Raw genomic sequence first — 22,718 nt, forward strand, 5'->3', positions numbered from 1 at the left:
AAAGGTCAGTTTTCATTCCAATCCCAAAGAAAGGCATTGCCAAAGAATGTTCAAATTACCGCACAATTGCACTCATTTCACATGTAAACAAAGTAATGCTCAAAATTCTCCAAGCCAGGCTTCAACAGTATGTGAACCGAGAACTTCCAGATGATCAAGCTAGATTTAGAAAAGGCAGAGGAACCAGAGAGCAAATTGCCAATGTCCACTGGATCATAGAAAAAGCAAGAGAATTCCAGAAAAACATCTACTTCTGCTTCACTGACTACACCAAAGCCTTTGACTGTGTGGATCACAACAAACTGTGGAACATTCTTAAAGAGATGGGGGTACCAGCCCACCTTACTTGCCTCCTGAGAAATCTGTATGCAGGTCAAGAAGCAATAGTTAGAACAGGACCTGGAACAATGGACTGGTTCCAAATTGGGAAAGTGAAAGGTGTGTCTGACTCTTTGCAACCCCATGGACTACACAGTCCATGGAATTCTCCAGGCCAGAATACTGGAGTGGGTAGCTTTTCCCTTCTACAGGGAATCTTCCTAACCGAGAGATCGAACCCAGGTCTCCCTCATTGCAGGCAGATTCTTTACCAGCTGAGCCACCAGGGAAGCCCAAGAAAACTGGAGTGGATAGCCTATCCCTTTTCCAGGGGATCTTTCTGACCCAGGAATTGAACCAGGGTCTCCTACATTGCAGGTGGATTCTTTACCAGGTGAACTACCAGGGAAGCCCAAAAGGAGTACATCACCTTGCTTATTGAATTTCTTTGCAAAATGCTGGACTGGATGAAGCACAAGCTGGAATCAAGATTGCCAGAAGAAATATCAATAACCTCAGATAAGCAGATGACACCACCCTTATGGCAGAAAGCAAAGAAAAACTCAAGAGCTCTTGATGAAAGTGAAAGAGGAGAGTGAAAAAATTAGCTTAAAACTTAACATTCAAAAAGCTAAGATCATGACATCCAGTCCCATCATTTCATGGCAAATAGATGGAGAAGCAATGGAAATAGTGACAGACTTTATTTTCTTGGGCTCCAAAATCACTGCAGATGTGGACTGCAGCCATGAAATTAAAAGACGCTTGTTCGTTGGAAGAAAAGCTATGACCAACCTAGACAGCATATTAAAAAACCAGAGACATTATTTTGCCAATAAGGGTCCATCTAGTCAAAGTTATGGTTTTTCCAGTAGTCATGTGTGGATGTGAGAGTTGGACTATAAAGAGAGCTGAGTGCCAAAGAATTGTTGCTTTTGAGCTGTGGTGCTGGAGAAGACTCTTGAGAGTCCCTTGGACTGCAAGAAGATCAAACTAGTCAATCCTAAAGGAAATCAGCCCTGAATATTCATTGGAAGGACTGATGTTGAAGCTGAAGCTCCAATACTTTGGCCACCTGATGTGAAGAACTGATTCATTGGAAAAAACTCTGATGCTGGGAGAGATTGGAGAAGACAGGAGGAGAAGAGGGTGACAGAGGATGGCACCACTGACTTGATGGACATGAGTTTGAACAAGCTCTGTGGAAGCCTGATACGCTGCAGTCCATGGGGTCACAAAGAGTTGGACACAATTGAGCGACTGAACTGAACTGAATAACCCCATAAATAGAACAATTAGAGACCTCTGCATATTTGATGGTTAAAATTATTCGATTTTACATGTAACAGCCCCCATCTCCTGGATTGAAGACAAGATTCTTTACTGTCTGGGCCACCAGAGAAGCCCCCATTCTTACTATTAACTAAAATATGACTAAAGACTTAATTATAAAAAATGAAAAATAAATATTAAGAAAAAAATCCAAGAGGTCCCCCAGTTATATATCTGTACAGGGGTGTGTAGAAAGATGTTAAACACAGAAATTGGGTGCCGGGGACGGGAGACTATCTGTAATAATGCACTGCAATTCATATAATTTTGTCTTGATTTCCTTCAGTTTTTTGTTTTTTATATTCTTAATTTTGTCCTTCCCTCCTTCCCCAATACTCACTATTTTGTTGGAACACAGCACATGGCTTTTGCCTGTTTTTGAACATATTACAAGCCAGACATGAATTATTCTTTCCATTCCTTGGTCTCCATTCCTTAACATCACCCCCTCCAATGACCTTTACCCTCCCCCTACCTCCCGTGATCTTGCATCTTGAATAATCACTCCACCTCTGACATCTTGTTTGCGATTATTCTGCTTTCTGAGCGTTCACTTCCCATGATGGAGCTCTCAGTCCAGAACTGCCTTGCCAGTGGCCCTGTGAAAACATCAGGTTCTCACAGCCCCTGTCTCCCTTGTACCCTATCTCTCCCAGCTCATCTTAGATTCAGTGCTCATCAAACACCACCACTCCTTTGCCCCCCTCTTTCCATTGCACTCGCTGAGTGAAAACAAATCAACCTAAACCCAACTCTTTGTTTACCAGCACCTGCCCTGGAGCTGAGTGTGCCTGTGAAAGTGCACACCACGCTGACCTCTCACACTGGAAATTCAAGTCTTCAGATCTCACTTCCCTGAAATTGGGAACCACAATGTTTCCAGTATTTTCCATTTCCAGTTTTAAAAACAATGCTTTCCCACTCTCTGTTCTCCCTTCAGGCCTCCCACATGCCTTCTCTTGTTCCATTCTCAGCCCACGACCTGGCCTCACAGTTTACAGGGAAAACCATGGTTTCTTCACCTGCTCACCATCAAATCTTCAACTTACCGCTGTTTGTAGTCACAGCCTCTGCCATCTCTCTTGGTGCAACATCACCTTTCCATGGGGAAGGTGACACATCCGATGTGATGCATCACTCCTCACTTATGCCTCACTTATGTCCTGGATCTCACCCCCTCCTGCCTCCTCAAAAGCCCTCCTCTGGTAACTCTCTCCTCTATCAGTTGCACCATCAGCTTCTCCTACATGAGACATATACTTCCAGGATCCACATATACCTCAATATCAGCCATCTTAAAAAACAATAACTCTGATTGTTCATCTCTCTCCAGCTGTCACACTTCTTCTTATCTCTTCTTCTTCATCAAATTGTCTATAGGGACTGCCTCTGCTTCCTTGCTTCCTGATTTCCTTTTACCTTCTTCAACCAAGTGTTGAAATCCCACTCCACTACTAAAATTATTCCTGTCAAAGTTACAAGAGATCTCCATGTGGCCAAATCAATGGTTTCTTTCTGTCTTCATCCTACAGCTCTTAACAGAGTCCAACTCAGCTGACCACTCTCCCTCCTGAACATTTGACTTGCCTGGCTTCCAGGATAACTCACAATTACTTTTCTTTTCAAGCCTCAGCCTCAGTCTTCATTCACTCCTGTTCCTCTCCTGGTTTCTCAGTGTTAATGTGCCCCCAAGAGCATAGTCTGAGGATCCTTTAATTTTCCTTTCCACATCCTTAGAAATGTCCGGCTTTGGGCAGGGATCATCTATACACAAATGACCCTTACATTTCTCATACTTCAGTCATGATCTCTTTCCTGAGTTTCCCACTCATATAATATAGTGCCGCTTCAACATAGCACCATGATTTCAAGTAGGAAACTCCAGTCCTGGAACACCCCCATTGTGCACACTGAAAGATATCTTTCCTGAATGGAAATGTACCCCTTCTTATTGTCAGGTTCCTATGAGAATATCAGTCCTTAATTATTTTGATGTCATTCCTGACATCTCAAATTGAACATGTCCAAAACCAGACTCTACCCTCAAAACTGTTCCTCCTTCAGTCTCTGCCTCTCAGTGAAATGGCACACCACAGCCCTGTTGTTCAGCCCAAAGCCCTGCTCACCCTCACGCTTCCTGCTTCCCTGCTTTCTCTATTGGTACCCACATACAATGTGTCACCAAATTCTGTTGACTCTACTTCCAAACTCTGTCCTCAATTCATCCATTTCTCCCCAACTCCCTTGCTCTCACCCTATTTCCCATCGCTACCATCTCTCACCTGGACCACTGCAGCAGCATCTCCAAGACCCTTCTCACTGCATTCAAATTAAAATCTAAATCTCTTATTGCAACTTAAAATTGCAACATGATCTGGGCTCTGCCCTCCTTTGAATTAATTCTACACTTCTCTTTCTCCTTCTCTCTCTCTCTCTCTCTCTCTCTCTCTCTGTCTTTCTCCTGTACTCACTTCCCTCCAGACATAATGGTTGCATTTTCAATGCTTCATTTTGTTTGGAAAAGTCTGAGCAAGTCTGAATTTTCCCCTGAAAGTGACTTGATATTTGTTGCTGTTATTATTATCGCCTGAAACGTAGAGGAGTGTTTCTTCCTCTTTGAGGTCTCATAAAATTAGGACATATTCCAGAGTTAATAAATCCATACTGATTTTATCTGGAATATACTATACCCTTTCAGTCTGTGGGCTCAAACTTTCCTTGATTTCAGGGAAGGTCTCTTAAATTATATCCCAGATGGTTCTCCATTCTTTTTTCTCTTCTTTGGAGACAGAGACTACGCATACACTGTATTTCCTTTTGCTTCTATATCAATGATTTTCTGTTTATTTATTTGGCTGTGTTAGGTCTTAGTTGCAGCATGTGGGATCTTTCATTATGGAACACATACTCTCCAGTTGTGGCATGCAGGCTCTGGAAAGCACTGGCTCAGTAGTTGCAGCTCTCAAGCTTAGTTGCTCCAAGGTATGTGGGATCTTAGTTCCCCGACCAGGGACTGAACCTTTGTCCCCCCTGCATTGCAAGGCAGACTCTTAAACACTGGACCACCAGAGAAATCTCAAAGATTTTCTCTTTGTTGTCTTTATTTTTATTCAGCCTGCCTTTTGAAGATATCTTCCTGCTGCTGCTCTGTTTTTTAGTATCCTTTATCCTTTTTCTGTAGTTATTATGACTTCACCTCTTGTGGTGTTTTCATTTTTTTTCTTCCTCTTTTTTCTTGAGCACCACCAACTCATTTTCAATCATCCTTTGTTGTCTTCTTATTTCATCCTTGAGTCTGTGTTCCTGCTGTAAGCTCCTGATTCAAAGGGGCTGTGTCTATCCTCCAATTTTCTGAACCAAGAGACAATTGCATGACTTTCCTCTGATTCACAGCAACATTACTTCACTGTGTGCTTTTCATCTTCCTTTTGTGTATCATATATCTTCCATTCCTCCCTCCCTTCCTCCATCTCTCTGTGTGACTTGTAATTAACCCTCTTCATGTCTCAAAGACCTAAAAAGCCAGTATCTCCCACAGTGGCCCCTCTTTTGAGCCACATTTACAGTCAGCTGGCTGCAGAGAAGGCAGTTCTCCATACTTCCTTCCACAGCACCAGTCCCTGCCTTCTGTGAGTCAAATAACTTTGCATTGTTCCTAAAGCCCTTGCACATACCCCATCTTACTCCAGACGGGGGTCAGGGGGTTGGCTCATGAGATCAGGATGTTCACTGGGCACTGTGGGCTCTGCCAATGCAGTTTGTGTTCTACCCACCACACCTTGTTGCTCGGATCTACCTGCCCCATGTCACTTCCTGGACACATGTCTGGCACCAACAGCACACATGTCTGATCTCCACAGCACACATCATCTCCAGGATTCACACACCAGGAGTCATATCCTGAACTTGCAGATCTCGTTATTTCTTGGATACATATGTGTCACATCACCTCCCTGATCACATCCAACACTGTCTGTCAGATCTGCAAGTCACACATCACTTTCAGGATCCCACATCTGCCGTCATATCCTGAATCCGCAGGTCACATGTTACCTCATGGATCCGTACATGTCGATCCCGGATCACCATGTCCCACGCCGTCAGTCAGAACATTACGTCCCACATCATATCCTGGATCCTCACATGTCCTCTAATCTGCATCCACACATCCCACGTTCTCCTGCAGGGTGTTGGTCTTCATCTGCAGCCCATAAGGAGGCATCTTGTCCTTCAATCCAGCAGGTGCTGCGTTTTCATCAAAGAACAACTGGGAATAGAGGGGCCCACACTCAGAACCTGGCCATACCACCCACAATCAGAGACATTTTAAGATCCTTGGGCTGATAACAAACCCAATTTCACTAGGTAAGAGTTTTCACTGTGAAATGTAAGCTCCATGGGACCTCCTGCTCAGACCCCTTGAGACACTCTTCTGTGACCTGGTGTCTGACACTCACTCCCTTACAGGATATGACTCTGGCCAGGTCTGGCCCTCTGGTCTCACCTGGAGTGAACTTGGTAATACCCTGACCCTTCACAAGGCCATTTGTGCTATAAGAATGGTGAGAGGGGGGATGAATGATCCAAAGCAGTGCAGCAGTGCAAGCCACTGAACAACACCAACCTGTGTTAACAGTCAACAAAGAATCAGCTGTGTATCACTCACACAATGTCCAAAACATGAGCTTCTGATCGAAGTCATGTCTCCTTCAAGGGAATTCTTAGGACCCAGGGACCAGGGCTGCCCAAGACCCCTCACTCCCCACTGGGACAGAGCTCTGATTCCCATCCAGTCCCTTTGGTCCACACTTCTCCCTGGGTGGGGTCCTCAGGTTCCAGTGGTTCTGTTCTGGAGTCTGTTGCCCACACAGGGTCCAGAAAGCCTGGAGAGCAAGAAGCTGCACTGTTTCCTTGTAAAGATATAAGAATGAGGCCTCAACTTCCTTGTGATCTCCTGATTTACCAGGAGCTCAAGCAGACAAGAGAGGACATGAGAAGAGCCAGTGTTCAGCTCCTGCACTGTGGAAGCCAGGCTCCTACCCTGCTCTGTTAACCGTCCACATTGCCTAACCTGACCAGTCTGAGCCCTGAGTCCCTGGGGGCTCACCTAAATGGTTCAGAATGTGCATGTGACTCATATGCGTCCAATAAGAATAAGGCCCTTTCCTGCAGGATCTCAGCCTGGGGGGATGTGAGCTGGAGATGGAGCAACCTGCTGAAAGAGGCCCATTACAGGGCTGTCATTACATGAACTAGTGGCAGGGGTTGGGGAGGGGGGGTTGCCATTATAAAAACTAATAGAGGAGTTGATGTTACATAAACTGACATAGGAAGAACTGTTGCATAAATGGATACAGAGACTGCCATTATATAAACTAATGCAGGGCTGTCATTACATAAACTAATAAAGGGACTGTCCTTAAATAAACTAATACAGAGGTACCCTCAGGGAGGACCTGCCATTATAAAAACTAAGACAGAAGAAATAAAGCCACCAATCAAGTGAGAAAACTAGATCTTCATTTATCATTTGAAGCCCTGGGCCCAAGTTTTCCTGATTCTGTTCATTCTTTTGAGTTAGACAAGTCATAAATCTCCTATCTTCTTTAATGTGGCTTGAATTGAGTTTTCTGTCTCTCGCATATGAATAAACCTGGAATAATACCTTCCAAAATCATCCAGGCAAAACCTCTATGAATCCATGTTTTTCCCAGTAACCCCTTGACTGGGCCAGCTGACAGTCCAGAGGAAAGCAAGATGGGAGATTTGGTCCAAGGATTTGTGGCTTTAGAGCTTTTGCCAGGTTGACCACGTGTCTTTATGAGGAGATACTTAACCCTTGGCAGCTCTTAGAATCAGTCCTGAGCTGAGCTCAGCTTTGGGTTCTGTGATGAGTGCAAATTATCTCACTTAATGCACAAAAGCAGGATGTGCCAGGAGGGTTCCTACTGAAATCTGCTGGGGTTCGATCATGTTTATTTCTCTGCAGAAGCATCCTTCCTGCAGCAGAGTATGGGTTAGAGGTTATTGCTAATCCTGCACAGGGGAGGGCGAGACTGGGTCACAGGCTATCCAAGCTTGTGGATACAAGACACAGAGTCTTCCCCAGCAAACACAATCACTGTTAGGGAAATCACCTGGGAGGATTAGGCTGGGATCTCCAGACACCTTGACCAGCTGAGACTCAACTTGAGAATGACCAATACTCCCTTGGTGACAAAGTTGTAAACTCTCCAGAGCATCCAGGCCACCTATTCATGGGCTCTTGGTGTTTCTCCCAACTTTTGCCCTGAAGCTGCATGGATTGGTCTATCCATTTCCAGCTCTCCGGCAGTGCTTCTCCAGCATCACAGGCATGACACCCAGCAGCATTAGGAGCAGCCGGCCCATTTTCAAGGGGGTAGGTTTGTACTCCATCCAAGTAGGTGGCTGATGTCCAGGGCCTGAGATTGGCTCACACCTAGAGATCTAGCCTGGTTAATGATTAGGGAATGAATTAGCTGGATGTCTGAACTGGTACCCCAGCTAGTTATTGGGAAATAATCCCAAGAAATTTTGGCAGGCTGAGGTTGGATAATGCTTAGAAACTCAGTCGGACTAGTTATCCTTGACCCAATCTGGCAAATACTTGAAGACGAAGCTTACCCAATGTCTGGGAACTCACCTAAATATCTTCTTGTGAGCAGCTGGGCTAGAGTCTGGAGTCTTACAATCAGGCACCCAACCTGGTTAGTAACAGAGCATGAAACCTGGTTAATGCCTGTTCACACAGCTTGGTTAATGTCCACAAATTTGACCTAATGTGTCCCAAGGAAGAAGAGCTAGAGCATGAACTGTCATCTGCACTTGAAAAGCAGACCAACAGTTCTGGAAATATCTACTCCAAATGCCTTTGAAATGCAAACACAGTCTGGTTGGAGTGGACACCAGAGATCTTGATTTGGTCTGAAGGGCTTTTCCCCCTCTGTGCCTGGAACCCATTCATCATCCACATCAGTACACAGGCAGCATCTCATGTCTTCCCAGATTTTAATTGGCCTCTCAAGATGCTCTGAGGTCTCACAGAAGCAGACACTTGAGGTAGGGGAATCAGCACTGGTTAAACTGATGAAAAGGGACATGGAGCTGGAAGTGTGAAACAATTCTGAAAGAGCTCTGTCCACAGTGATGCTCCACAAGTGCACTTCACTGGAATAAACTGAAGTGTTGCAGAGAGGAACAAGTGCTTGTCTTGGAGGGACAATGAAATGAGAAGCCACTGTGTCATGATGTTCCCAAGGAAAACTAGGAGCCATGTGGGTGACCCACTGCCCTTCAGAGGTCATAGCTGGAGTGATAATTCTGTAGGAGATGGAGCATGACTTCTTATTAGAATAGAAGCAGTCACTCATGTCCCTTTCATCTTTCAAGATATTGATTGAATGATGCCAAAAGCCCAGTACACTGTTGAGCAGTAGCCTCTATAAAAGAAGCTCTGAGACAGCTTCCCCAGCCTCTTCCCTCACTCTATTATAACAAACAATAGAGATAAAAGATGCTCTTTTCACCTAAGGACTGGTGATGCAACCAGGTAAAGTATTGTCAACCATCCTGCAAATCTATAAGGATGTCATAGCCACTGCCTTAGATTTGATTGTCCATCCAAATTTTATTGTCCAACCAGCCATTCAATAAATGTTGCTGAGCACTTACTATATACCAAGCACTGGGCTAGGTATGGCCCTTCAGAAATTACAGCTCAATAAGGAGATTGAGATTGTCTTCTCAATAGGGAGACAGTCATGGAAATAGACTAAATTGTCAGATCTCTTGGTTTCAGGCAACAGAAACACAATTTCACATGCCAGAGGTCAAGAGGGCATTTGTTGTTCAAGGACAAGGTAGGGTTCTGAGCTAGGTATTCTCTGTGTCTTAAGAATTCCACCCTTCACTCTTTCCTGACCTGATAGATCTAGAAAAACTGGTCCCAGCTCTGTCTCAAAGCACTTCTTCACCTTCAGGTTGGGTTCAGTGGCAGGAGATTGGAGGGTGGCAGGAGAGAAAAGCAGGGGTATTCTGCTTCTGTCCTGCTTGCCTGTGGCTCTGGCAGACACTGTATTATTCTAAGGTCACAGACCCTACACATAGATGCTTTCTCCAGGCAACAGCTGTCCCTGGCTTCCAGAAACATTGCTTTCTCACTTGTCATTCAGATGATCCCAGGGGTAGACTTCCCACTCTTGCTAGCCCCTGAAGTGGGAAGGAACAGAATAAATATGTATAAACATAGAGGAAAAAGAAGGTACTTAACTAAGCCAGTCTATAGATTTTCATAGAAAATCTATTTTTCATAGAAATTGAATAAATAATTTTAAATTTTATATGGAAACAAAAAAGACTCCAGAATGGCCAAAACAATCTTAATAAAGAACAGAGCTGAAAGAATCATGCTCCTTGACTTTAGACTATATTACAAAGCTACAGTAATCAACACAGTAATCAACACAGTACTGGTACAAAACCAGACAATAGGATAGAAAGCCCAGAAATAAAGTCATGCACTTATAGTCAATTAATCTATGACAAAGGAGGCAAGAAAATACAATGGAGAGAAGACAGTCTCTTTAATAAGTGGTGCTGGGAAAACCAGACAGCTACATGTACAAGAATGAAATTAGAACATCCTATAATACCATACACAAAAATAAACTCAAAATGAGTAAAAGTCCTAAATGTAAAAGCAATACTCTAAAACTCCTACTGGAAAACAACATAGATAGAAGAGTCTTTGACATAAATCACAGTACTTTTGATACATCTCTTAAAGGAAATAAAAGCAAAAATAAGTAAGTGGGACCTAAATTAAACATAGAAGCTTTTGCACAGCAAAGGAAACCATAGACAAAACAAAAAGATAATTTATTGAATAGGAGAAAATATTTGCAAATGATATGACTGATGAGGTATTGATATCCAACATATATAAACAACTCACGCAACTCAACACTGAAAAAAACTCAATTTAAAAATCATCAGAACACATGAATAAACATTTTAGCAAAGAGGAAATGCAGATGGTCAACAGGCACATGAGAAGATGCTCAACATCACTAATCATCAGAGAAATGCAAGTCAAAACCACAAAGAGATATCACTTCACACCAGTCAGAGTGCTATCATCAAAAAGAACACAAATATTGGCAAGGATGTGAAGAAGAGAACCCTTGTACATTGTTGGTGGGAATATAAATCGGTGCAGCCACTGTGGTTTAGTTGTTAAGTCGTGTCTGACTTTTGTGACCTCATTGACTGTACCTACCAGGCTCCTCTGACCATGGAAGGTCCCAAGCAAGAACACTGGAGTGGGTTGCCATTTCTTTCTTCAGATGATCTTCCAGAACCAGGGATCAAACCCATGTCTCCTGTATTGCAGATAGTCCCCTGCCCTGTAGGCAGATTCTTTACTGCTGAGCCACCAGGTTTGTAAGTTTCTCAAAAAACTAAAAATAGATCCAGAAATTCCATTCCTGAATAAATACACACACACACAAACAGTAATTGGAAAAGACACATGCATTGAGGTGTTTGTAACACTGTTTACAATAGCCAGGATATGGAAGCACCTAAATATCCATTAACGGAGGAATGGATAAAGATGTGGTTCATATATACAAAGGAATATTAGCTACAAAAAGGTACAAAATTGTGTCATTTGCAGAGATGGAGATGGACCTAGAGACTGGCATACAGAGTGAAGTCAGAAAGAGAAAAACAAATATTGTATATTAATGCATATATGTGGAATCTAGAAAATGGTAAAGATGATCTTACTTGCAAAGCAGGAGAGACACAGACAAAGAGAACAAATGTATGGATACCAAAGGGGAAGTTGGGCATTGGATGAATTGGGAGATTGATGTATATACACAATTCTGCATAAAATAGGTAACTAATGCAAACCTACTGTATAGCACAGGGAACTCTACACAGTGCTCTGTGGTGACCTAAATGGGAAAGAAATCCAAAGAGGAGCCATATGTATACATATGGCTGATTCACTTTACAGCAGAAACTTACACAACAATGTAAAGCAACTATACTCCAATTTAAAAAACGTATCCCTGTGTTTTTAATTTCTAGATCATCATCCCAGATTTGGGCACAGGTGTCTGTGTATCAGTCTTCCTGGAGCCCTTTCAGGAGCTGTCTCTCAAAGACAGATTCAGGTGTCTGCAGCATAAATGTCAGTGCTCTTTCAGAAAGATGAGGTGGATGGCTGAGTACTGAAAATACATTATTGCGTACCTAGACTGTATTGTTGAAACACGTTTATCTGACACTCAGGTGGACAACTGTTCCTAGAAATGAAAGGCAAGTTAGAGGTTATTTTGCCCATAAATCACCCACAAAAAGAGATTTGACCTTCCACAGTAGTGAGCATTGACTTGTGAGTGTACAAATACAGGGAATGTTCATTTTTAAATGTCTCAGCAAGACAGGAGTTAGACTAGTTCTGCATCCTAATACTCCTTTCTAATGGTGCTTCCCTGCATGGAGCCTGGGTCTGGTGCATGTTGAGAAGAGGGGTCTCATGTCTTGATGATTAGAACTCTGTAAGTATTTGGACACAGAATCCTGTCTTGCCCACAAGAAGCTTCCCCAGGTGGTGTCAGAGATCATGGAAGTGAAGGACTGTTCCAGGAAACAATGTCTTTAGATTGGCATTGAGAGAAAAGACAGTTGACACATGGATTTTACGAAATGCATTAAATGGCTTGTCACTGTGACAAATAATAAAAGTAATGACTGTTAAAGAAAGTGGAGCAGCACAAAAACTACTTAAAATATCATCAAGCATTCCTTGTGGACTCTCCTGGCTGCCATGGCATAAATGTTTTATTAAATAAAACGCAGTTTGCATCTCCCTTCTCTATGGAACTTGCTGTTGCCTTTTTGTTTTGAAATTTTTAATCTGTATCATCCAGTTATTTATGGATCTCATGGGCCTGTAATTTTGCTTGTTTGAAATCATCTGAGTTTGCGTCCTAATCTTGTTGGGGGGATCACTGTACCCAGATGAACTGACTCTCTCAAATTTACTCTAATTTATCTTGAATTATTTAGTTATAAAAGGAAAGCACTCTCAAGGCTTGGAAACATCCTCTGGGCCGACCTCTGTGACAGTGAGTGTCCCCACAGTTCATTCACGTGCTTTGTGCAGGAACGGTAGCACCCTCAAGGTTCAGCTAGATCCCAGTTCTTCCAGGATAGACTATAGTTCCCAGCCTCCCTTGCAGCAAGGTATGGTCGCATGACCAAGTTGTAGCCAATGATATTAAAGAGGAAATTACGGGTACTACTTCCGGTTTGCCTCTAAAGACCGACATCTTTACCCCTCCTCCACCACCACCACCATCCCTAATCCCCCACCTCCCACCATCCTTTCCCTTTCCCGGGATGGAAGTGGACGCGTGTGTTGCCATCTTGGATCTTGAGGAGGACAAGGATCTACCAGGGCTGGTGGAGCAACGACGTGGATCCGGGGCCTTAGATGGTGGGGTCAGTGCACAGCGTTCCACGTAACAGGCCACGGCTTGTAGATAATAGAAATTCCCCGTTTTGTTTAAGCCACTCTTATTCGTGCCCCTGCTCACATGCTAAGGCACACAGACTCCTCTGAGCCCCTTGTTTTCCATCTTTACTTTCTTCTTTCCTTGTGAAGTAAAAGCATCAGATAATAATGGACATTAACGGAACACAGTCTGTCGCCCCCAAGTGGTAATTAAATGTCCTGTGAATGACCTCATTGATCCTCCCAGCGGTTCTGTGGGGTAGGTGATGCTTCCACCCGCCTCCTATAGATGTGGAAACCGGGACACAAAGACCCCCAGTAAAGCACAGGGCCGGTAAGGGGGTAGGGCATGAGCCCAGGTGGTCTAGCTCCAGAGTCCCCTGACTTTCTGCACAGGGAAATCCCGTCACTGTCCCGTGTAAATTCAGAGGGAGCTGATATCTGACCTCTGTTGTGATGTGTTTCTTTCATAAAATAGGCCCTCAACTCAGTTCCCCGATAATATTTCCAGAGGGTTTCTCGATCACTGCCTGCCCCAGTCCACCCACCCCTTGTACAGCATGTGTACATCTGCACACATGTGTATGTGTACATCTAAGGGTCCATCTGAGTAGCTGAGAGACTACAATGGCCCCACAGCCCTTACACAGGATGTGGGGAGCCTGGCCACAGGGCCCTCCCTAGCTCAGACCCACCATCTCCCACTGCCCAGGGTGAGGAATGGGGGCTAGGACAATGTTTAGCAACCAACTGGGGCCCTGGAAGTGACTCAGGCAGCTTCCTTCTCCTTTCTGCCATTTTCTCTTCACTCCCCCAAACCCCACTGTGCTGCCCCTCCTTAAGGGGAGCAAAAAAGAGCACCCTCAGCCCCAGGCTCCCAGCCAAGGAGTTCAAGAGAACCCAAGATGAAGTGAAGTGAAAGTCACTCAGTCGTGTCTGATTCTTTGCGACCCCATGGACTATATGGTCCATGGAAATCTCCAGGCTAGAATACTGGAGTGGGTAGCTGTTCCCTTCTCCAGGGGATCTTCCCAATCCAGGTCTCCCACATTGCAGGCCAATCCTTTACCAGCTAAGCCACTAGGGAAGCCCTAGATAGACACCAAGAATGGACTAGAAGCCCAGTCAGACTGATTGGAAATTGTGCAAACTGCAGAGTCACAGGGGCTAAGGGGATGAGTCTTAACCCACATATGATGCCATTGTTATGTTCATAAGGTCTACAGGCATTTCCTCCAGAGTAAGGGGCAGGGGCCCCAGCAGGATCTGCTAAGTAGGGGAGGATATATCCTCACTGTCCCAACAAACCTGCCCTCAGCCTCCACAGGGACTTGGGAAAACTTCTCTGGGATTCTCCCTCTTCACTCAAGTTAATGGTCCTCCCCTGGGCAGTGACCCTGCAGTCTTTCAGCAGCTGGAAACAGCAGTTGCTCTAGATTCCCTAAAGAGAGTTATGTTTCTGGAGCTTCCATATGGGCTCTGTGTCCAGAAGGTCACGAGGGAGCACTTGTCCAGGGAGCTGGGATTCTGGGCTAGGCTCAGTCTGTCACAATGGCTGGCTTGGGATCAGTTCAGTTCAGCTCAGTCGCTCAGTCATGTCCAGCTTTTTGCAACCCCATAGACTGCAGTACGCCAGGCTTCCTTGTCCATCACCAACTCCCAGAGCCTACTCAAACTCATGTCCATCACGTTGGTGATGCCATCCAACCATCTTATCCTCTGTCGTCCCCTTCTCCTCCTGTCTTCAATCTTTCCCAGCATCAGGGTCTTTTCCAATGAGTCAGTTCTTCGCATCAGGTGGACAAAGTATTGCAGTTTCAGCTTCAGCATCAATCTTTCTAATGAATATTCAGGACTGATTTCCTTTAGGATGGACTGGTTTGATCTCTTTGCAGTCCAAGGGACTCTCAAGAGTCTTCTCCAACACCACAGTTCAAAAGCATCAATTCTTTGGCACTCAGCTTTCTTTATAGTCCATCTCTTACATCCATACATGACTACTGGAAAAACCATAGCTTTGACGAGACGGACCTTTGTTGGCAAAGTAATGTCTCTACTGTTTAATATGCTGTCTGGGTTAGTCATAGCTTTTCTTCCAAGGAGCACATGTCTATTAATTTTATGGCTGCAGTCACCATCTGCAGTGATTTTGGAGCCCCCAAAAATAAAGTCTCTCACTGTTTCTATTGTTTCCCCATCTATTTGCCATGAAGTGATGGGACCAGATGCCATGATCTTGCTTTTCTGGATGTTGAGTTTTAAGCCAATTTTTTCACTCTTTTTCACTTTCATCAAGAGACTCTTTAGTTCTTCGCTTTCTGCCATAAAGGTGGTGTCATCTGCATATCTGAGGTTATTGATATTTCTCCCAGCAATCTTGATTCCAGCTTGTGCTTCATCCAGCCCAGTGTTTCTCATTATGTACTCTGCATATAAGTTAAATAAGCAGGGTGACAATATACAGCCTTGACGTACTCCTTTCCCGATTTGGAACCAGTCTGTTGTTCCATCTCCAGTTCCTACTGTTGCTTCTTGACCTGCATACAGATTTATCTGGAAGCAGGTCAAGTGGTCTGGTATTCCCATCTCTTTAAGAATTTTCCAGTTTGTTGGCTTGGGATATAAAGTACATTAAGTATGGATCTCAATCTATGATCTTAGGTGTGCTAGAAAATACCATTTAGGGCTGCCTTTCCGTAAGGGATTCCCTGGTGGCTCAGACAGTAAAGAATCTGGCAGCAATGCAGAAGACTCAGGTTCAATCCCTGGGTCGGAAAGATCCCCTGGAGGAGGGCATGGCAATCCACTCCAGTATTCTTGCCTGGAGAATCCCATGGACAGAGGAGCCTGGAAGGCTACAGTCCATGGGAGTCACAATAGAGTCATACAGGACTCAGTGACTAACACTTTCACTTTCACTTTTGCATAACTGAAGCGCATTCTTTTTGAGTCTCCCCTTTGTGTCTTTGGTGGAGATGTCAGTTCAGCCCATCGAGGATCCCCTTCCCTTTCTTCCCTGGTATTCTAAGTTCTGCGAAGGTGGTGTGGGCACCTTTTTTCCTTGTTTGTATTCAAGACCTTTGGAATACATTCATGTGATTGGCAAATTTCCAGACATATAATTATGAGCTGAATCAGAACACTCAAGCCCCTTCCCATGCCCCTGCATCCAGGATGCCAGGAGCTGGGCAGTGGCAGCAAAGGTGGCCGGGTCTGCATCTGGCCCTATCAGGTCATTGTTCCAGCCCTGACCTTCCATCCTCTTGACCATTGAGTGCTCATCCCAGGACCCTATACATACACTCACTTTCTGCCTGATCAGTTCAAATCACTATCCGAGATGCTGACTGGTGTGGGGTCACAAGATGCCATGACATTCTGGAAGAAGAGCACAATGTCATCACTTTGTGATGACAAAGTAATGACATCACAGGGATGTCATCACTCCCATGAGTCCCTCAGACTGGTCCTTGCAGGTCTCTGTGATTACTCCTCCTTCCTCAGGGCTTCTCCAAGGTCCCTGTCGGTCTCTGCCCCTTCCACATGCTCCGAGGAGCCTGGGGCCTCCCGCTGCTCCCACCCCTTCCAAGGAGGCCTGGGGACCCCATGACCAGACTCACGACACTGTCTGGATGCTCCCCAGGCAGCATCTATTCCACATCAAGGTACCTTCTGAGCTGGGGCTTGGGCCTGGGGGTCAGGGGGAGTAGGGGGGAATCAGCCCTGGGTCAGGTGCTGGGTCACCCCAGAGCAGTTTTTAGGGCTTATAATTCCACATTGGGAAGGTCACTGATATCCCAGTGGCAGGATATTTTTGCCCTGGGCTTCTCTTTTACCACCATGCTCCCACACCTGGTCATTGTGCTAGAGGCTTTTGCTCCAGGGGAAGTCCTGTAGGAGAATCAGAGAACTAAGGAGTAATATTACTGTATATAAGAGACTTGTCTCAAGTACATCATCCTGCCGTAATGCAGAGAACCTTGGGAGAATACCTTCAGAGACAGTTGCTTCTCAGACCAAATAGGTCAAGATTACTCTGGGTTGGGGAAGAGAATAATCCAGAAAAAAGATGAGAGACACGAGAAGGGGCCTTGCACCCAACCTCCACAACGTCAGCTCTGAAATGGAGAGTGTCAGGCACCCCAGATAAATCAGGACTCTGAACACAGAGGGGAATTGGATTTGCTTCCTGCCTGGGATACTGGGAGCAGTGACCGCACAGAACTCCCCACAGCCAGAGTGAGGGCTGTGGCTCACAGAGAGAGGAGGTGGCTGATGGAGCCTCAGGGCAAAGGGGACCCACGAGAAACCCTTTGGGCCCTCACCTCCCTGTATGTGGAGGAGAACATGATGCACCCACGTCCCTTATAAGATAAAGTCCTACAGCAAAGCAAGGGACGGGGCATGAGGAGAGCTGTGCTGAGGCAGGAGCTGTGACACCATGCACACTGAGACAGTACTGTAGGAGCAGACCCCGGACGGGGATGAGAACCATCAGCAGGTATTAGCAAGGGATGTGGTGGCTGGAGTCCCACCTCCACCCCATGTGAGCCCGCTTAGAGGCACCCACGAGGAGAAGAAGAAAAATCCCCTACTGTCTAGATATTCCGCATTGATGCCATTCACCTGGAACTGAGTCTACTGTTTCCTGCCATTAAGCAGAGTGAGGGCTCTAGAGAGAAACTATATTTAGTTATAAAAGAATCATGTTATTTTACACACTTGAGTTGATGCCTTAGAAATCTGTGCCATCTGAGCATGCTTTGGGAGAAATGGTTATGTGCAGTGTAACAAATGTCAAATTTGCTTTAGAGCCGTGGAGGAACAAAACCAATTGTGTTTTCTCTACCAAGAAGTAGGGTTTGCCCTGAGCTGAGGAGGCTGTTCTGGGTCTGACATCATCTTGAACCTGGAGGGTGGGTTCAAAGGCAAAGGTTCAGTCACTTCAGGATGGGCCAAGGGGCTGCTCACCCAAGTTCTGAGAGTAGCTGAGCTGGGAGGAGATGGGAGAAGCAGAGGACAGATGGAGAGATGAGGAGGGAGAGGGACAGCTGGGCTGGGAGGAGGGGCATTGAGTTGGGGAAACCACAGGTGATGTCCTGACCCTTTCTTCAGCCTCCTCACTTGGGAACAGTTGCCCTCCCCCCATAGTCCTGTGAGAAGGAAGGAAACTTCAGATTGGAGGAGGAAAACCCGGCAGAGCTGCTCCATTAGACTCATGAAAGCGGTTATCCATCGGTTCCTTCACGCCCTCGGGAGTTTCATCGTCATCCTCTGTGTCCCTGACACTGCTGATAAACGGTGGTGGAGGATGACAAGGTTCTTGACCTCTTCGGAAACAGACAACAAACAATAAAATTAGAAGAAAGCCAAGATGGTTTTAGGTAGTGACAGCTGCTACAACAGGAATAAGAACAATGATGAGATGGAGGATAATGTGAGGATCATTTCCATGGGGTCAGGGGAAGTCCCTGTGAACTGATTTTTGTGCTGAGAACGGAAGGAGATAAGGAAGGAATCAGACATGTTAATGTATCAGGAAGAACATTCTTGACAGAATGAAGAGCAAATGAAAAGTTCCGTGAGACAGGTTAAAGTGTGGAGACTGATAAACTGAGAGAACTTGAATGCCATGAAACCGTGACCAGTGAGCATGTCTGTGTCCCCACTGACCCTCCATCGAGTGCTCAAAACTGAGCTGGGGGCCAGAATTGTGTCAGTGTCTCGTTCCCATGGGAAGCATCAGTGCTCCTGCCCCAGTGCTTCTGCCCCATCTTTGCAGCTGGCATCCTGCACGATCTAATTGTGAGAGAGATGGGAGAAGAGCAGACACGGTTGAGCAGGTGGGGATGGAGTGCTCACAGGAGCGGAGTTATTCCCAGATGAGGCCATTAACATATTCTCACTCCATGGGGCCACAAACACCTTCGTCCACTCGGTCTGTTTCCACTGGTCTCTCCCAGGAAGGACAAGGAGTCCTGTGAACACGCAACAGTCTGCATCTGAGTGGGTTTAACTCAGAGCTTCATGGCAATTTCCATTCATTCTGTCTCCAAGGACATTTTCTGAAGCCTTTCCATCTGCTGAGCCAAAGAGATTGCTCAAGACCAGATGTGGAGAGCCCTTGGCCCAGGTAAGAAAGGGGCCTATTAGACAGGTGACCTGCAGCTCCAAGCTGGGGGGTGGGGCTTCAGGAGCACACCTGCCAGTCAGCTTCTGCCGAGAGCAGAGACAGCTTGAGGGACAATGGCCTCCCCATCCCCACTCAGGTTAGACTTTACTTGCACTGGGGGAATTTATATGCACTTTTCATCTGTTCCTCAAATGGCCCAGCAAGGTGACTGGGGTTGTCTCTCATTGCCTGTGATGCTCTGACTTTGGAAATGCTTGTCCCCAAATCACTCTCTTTCTGCAGGGAAACATGAAGATCTCACTGTAAAATGCTTGGGTCAATGAGAAACCAACTCCCAAGGTGTTATAAGAACCCAGGGCTTCCCTGGTGGCTCAGCAGTAAAGAACTGCCTCCAGTGCAGAAGCCTACAGAAGACATGGGTTTAGTCCCTGGGTTGGGAAGTTCCCCTAGAGGAGGGCATGGCAATCCACTTCAGTATTCTTGCCTGGAGAATCCCATGGACCAAGGAGCCTTGTGAGCTACAGTCCATGGTGTCACAAAGAGTCGCACATGACTAAAGCAATTTAGCAAGTATGCCTAAGAACTCAAGGTGGGGAAGGTGTGGTTTCCCAAAGCAAAATCAGGGTTTCTTTGGGAAGCAGAGGGAATAAATGACACTCCAAACAATAGATATGTGATACGGGCCATTTGTGTCCACAGCGATCGCAGCAGCTTCCACTTGACAGTGGCTGGAGCTTGACACAGGCCTGTGAGGCACATGAACCCACCCCTGGTGTCCTGATGACAGCCCCTTAAAAAGCAGCTCTGAACCCTGGTCCTGCCTGGCCTGTACTGTGGGATATGTGACATGGAGCTGCCCCCATGCAGGGTGATCCCTTTGTTAAGCCACCGAAGATGAATTAAGGCACCAACGTGCCTGGAGGTGTCCTGGGGATACAAGGAATCAAAGATGGAAACCATCAATGTCAAGTCAGGAATTAATTCTGTCATGTCACCACCACTGTTAGGAGGACTCATTAAAGCTGAACAAGAATCAAAGGGTGATTTGCCAGGAAGGAAATAAAGACCCTCATGACAAAGTGGGGGGCGGGAGAGGGCAGTGCACCGAGTCTCACTGCATCAACTCAAGCTGTAAATTAAACTGCAGTTGATGGGATGGGATCTGGGTCTGGAGAGGCACAGACAGCAGTTTGGGGAGCTCCTCCTGATGGTTAAACTCCAGGCCTCTCCTTTTTTCCCAAGTTGTGACAGCTGTTTCATGAACTGTGTAGTATGAAAAGTCAGCAGCAGCCTATAAAACATGTTTCCCTCGTTTCCCTTTCTGTTGTCAACAAGCTTCTGATATTCAATGTAGTTGCCTTCTCCCAACACAAAAACAATTGCTTCTTGGAATGAATTTTTGTTCCTCAGAACTGAGCCGTCACCGCCTGGCAGCATCTGGGATCAAAATATCTACAGTCATGGGTTTCACCGTTTGACGTCATGTCCCTGAAGACAGGGAGCTTGTGCTGTTTCTGTCCCGCCTTTATCGCTCGTGCCATCATACACTGCGATCTTGTGTTGGGGACTCGATTGGCAATGCCTGAGATGGCAGGAGCTGAAGCCATCCTAGCAAAAGCCTTCCTCTGTTTGATATATTGTAAGGAATTAAGGTTGCATCCTGCGTCAGTTCCAGCTTTTTGGTGTGGCTCCAAATCAACCTCAGAAGCTGTTTGCTGTGCACTTACATGATAGATAAGAAATGCCTCATTTATCTCCTGGATTACCTGCGTCAGAGTCTGATATTTCTTCTAGAAGAGATTTGCCCAGGAAAGCTTTGCTCATTATTTTTTCTTTATATTCAAAACATACATCCAGTTTTCGTGCCTTTACATGTCCTAAGACAGCAGTGGCAACATTTTATGGAGATCAGTAAGTCTTTGTCCCCTCTCCAAGGTCTTCTGGCAAAGAACCAAAAGCTGAGGATACCTGAGCAGTGTTGTCAGGAAGCATCCTCGTGGCCCCTTCATCTTTCCCTTCTGGTCCCATACTTCTCAGGCGTTTGACCTCATCTTCTGGTGCTCTGCTCTAAGATTCTAGTTCTTGCTGAACTGATTCCCAAACCTCTGGGAAGGGACTTCCTTTACGTTTCTGCCAAAATGTATCAACTGGAGTTAAATCATACGACTTCCTGGTTTTTTCTCTAGGTCACACTAGCACCAGCCAGGGACTTTTTCACTCCTGAAGATTCCTCCAGGTTAACTCTGTGTATGTGGAAATCCACTACATCACACGCGTAGGACTGACATGTCCAAATATGATGTAAAGGAGTTGCCAGATCCATGTTTCTGTCAACAGGAGTGAAGAAGGCTTTGAAAGCTGAGGCTGCCAGCTCCCAGTGCATCACCTGTAGTAAAACCATTTTTTGGCATCTCTTAGATGTTCCGGAAACTTCTTATCTATTTTCACTGCTCTCATTTCCATTGCTGTTCCTGCTAATTATCTGATTATAGGAAGAGTACCCAGCATAACAGAAAAGCAGAAGAGGCTGTCAACATTCCGGTTCGTAACAGTTTTCATTTCCGCATTTGTGATTTCTGAACTGTTAATGGCACAATATGAAACATTTCCTCATTTTTGATTGTATCATACAGGCATATCATTTTCCAAAGTAATAAAATTGAGATACTGATCAAAAGCTGGATACTTGAGTAACTGCATGGCTGCTACTTCTACATTTGCAATGTATTCCAGTTTACTCCTTAAAAGGGCAGAAATAAAGTTGTTTTTTTTTTTTTTTTTTTCATGTGTTAACTCAATCTACTTTATTTCTTTTTTTTAAATTTTTTTATTATTATTTTTTTTACTTTACAATATTGTATTGGTTTTGCCAGAAATAAAGTTTAAATAAGCTGGTTCACATAGAGTTGATTTAAAAGAACTAAAGTAGTGGTTTATTATAAAAGGATACAACCAGGAACAGCCAGATGGAAGAGATGTGTAGGGTGAGGTATGGGGAAGGGGGCGGAGCTTCCATGACCTCCCCAAGAAAGCATTTCTCCAAGTCTCCAGGTGTCCACCAGCCCAGAAGCTTCCACCCACCTTTGCCACTTGCCTCCAGCTCAAACCTGCTCTTCTCCCTGGGCCAAGCCCTCCGACACTCCCCTCCCACCTCCTCCCTCTTGCCCTGCAGAGACCTGCACTTCCTCACCTCCACCTGCCTCCCCCCTGCTGGCTTCTTGTCTGCAAAGACACAGGCCCAAGAACCATCCATCCACACTGAAAATATCATTTCTCTGCCACACCAACTGCAGGCCACACTTCATTCTCCACTCACAGAGAAACTTCCAGGGAGACACGTGCAGCAGGAGAAGGTTTTCACGGCACATCTATGGTGCTTATTCT

General features: G+C 45.4%; 1 pseudogene; it reads right to left on the bottom strand.

Annotated features, from left to right (window-relative positions):
* Window positions 1–20,453: 20,453 nt before the first annotated feature.
* LOC113907732 lies at window positions 20,454–22,091 on the bottom strand (annotated as a pseudogene).
* Between the last annotated feature and the right edge of the window lie 627 nt (window positions 22,092–22,718).

The sequence above is a fragment of the Bos indicus x Bos taurus genome, chromosome 17 (genome assembly GCF_003369695.1).
Source record: "Bos indicus x Bos taurus breed Angus x Brahman F1 hybrid chromosome 17, Bos_hybrid_MaternalHap_v2.0, whole genome shotgun sequence".
NCBI classification, from domain to species: domain Eukaryota; kingdom Metazoa; phylum Chordata; class Mammalia; order Artiodactyla; family Bovidae; genus Bos; species Bos indicus x Bos taurus.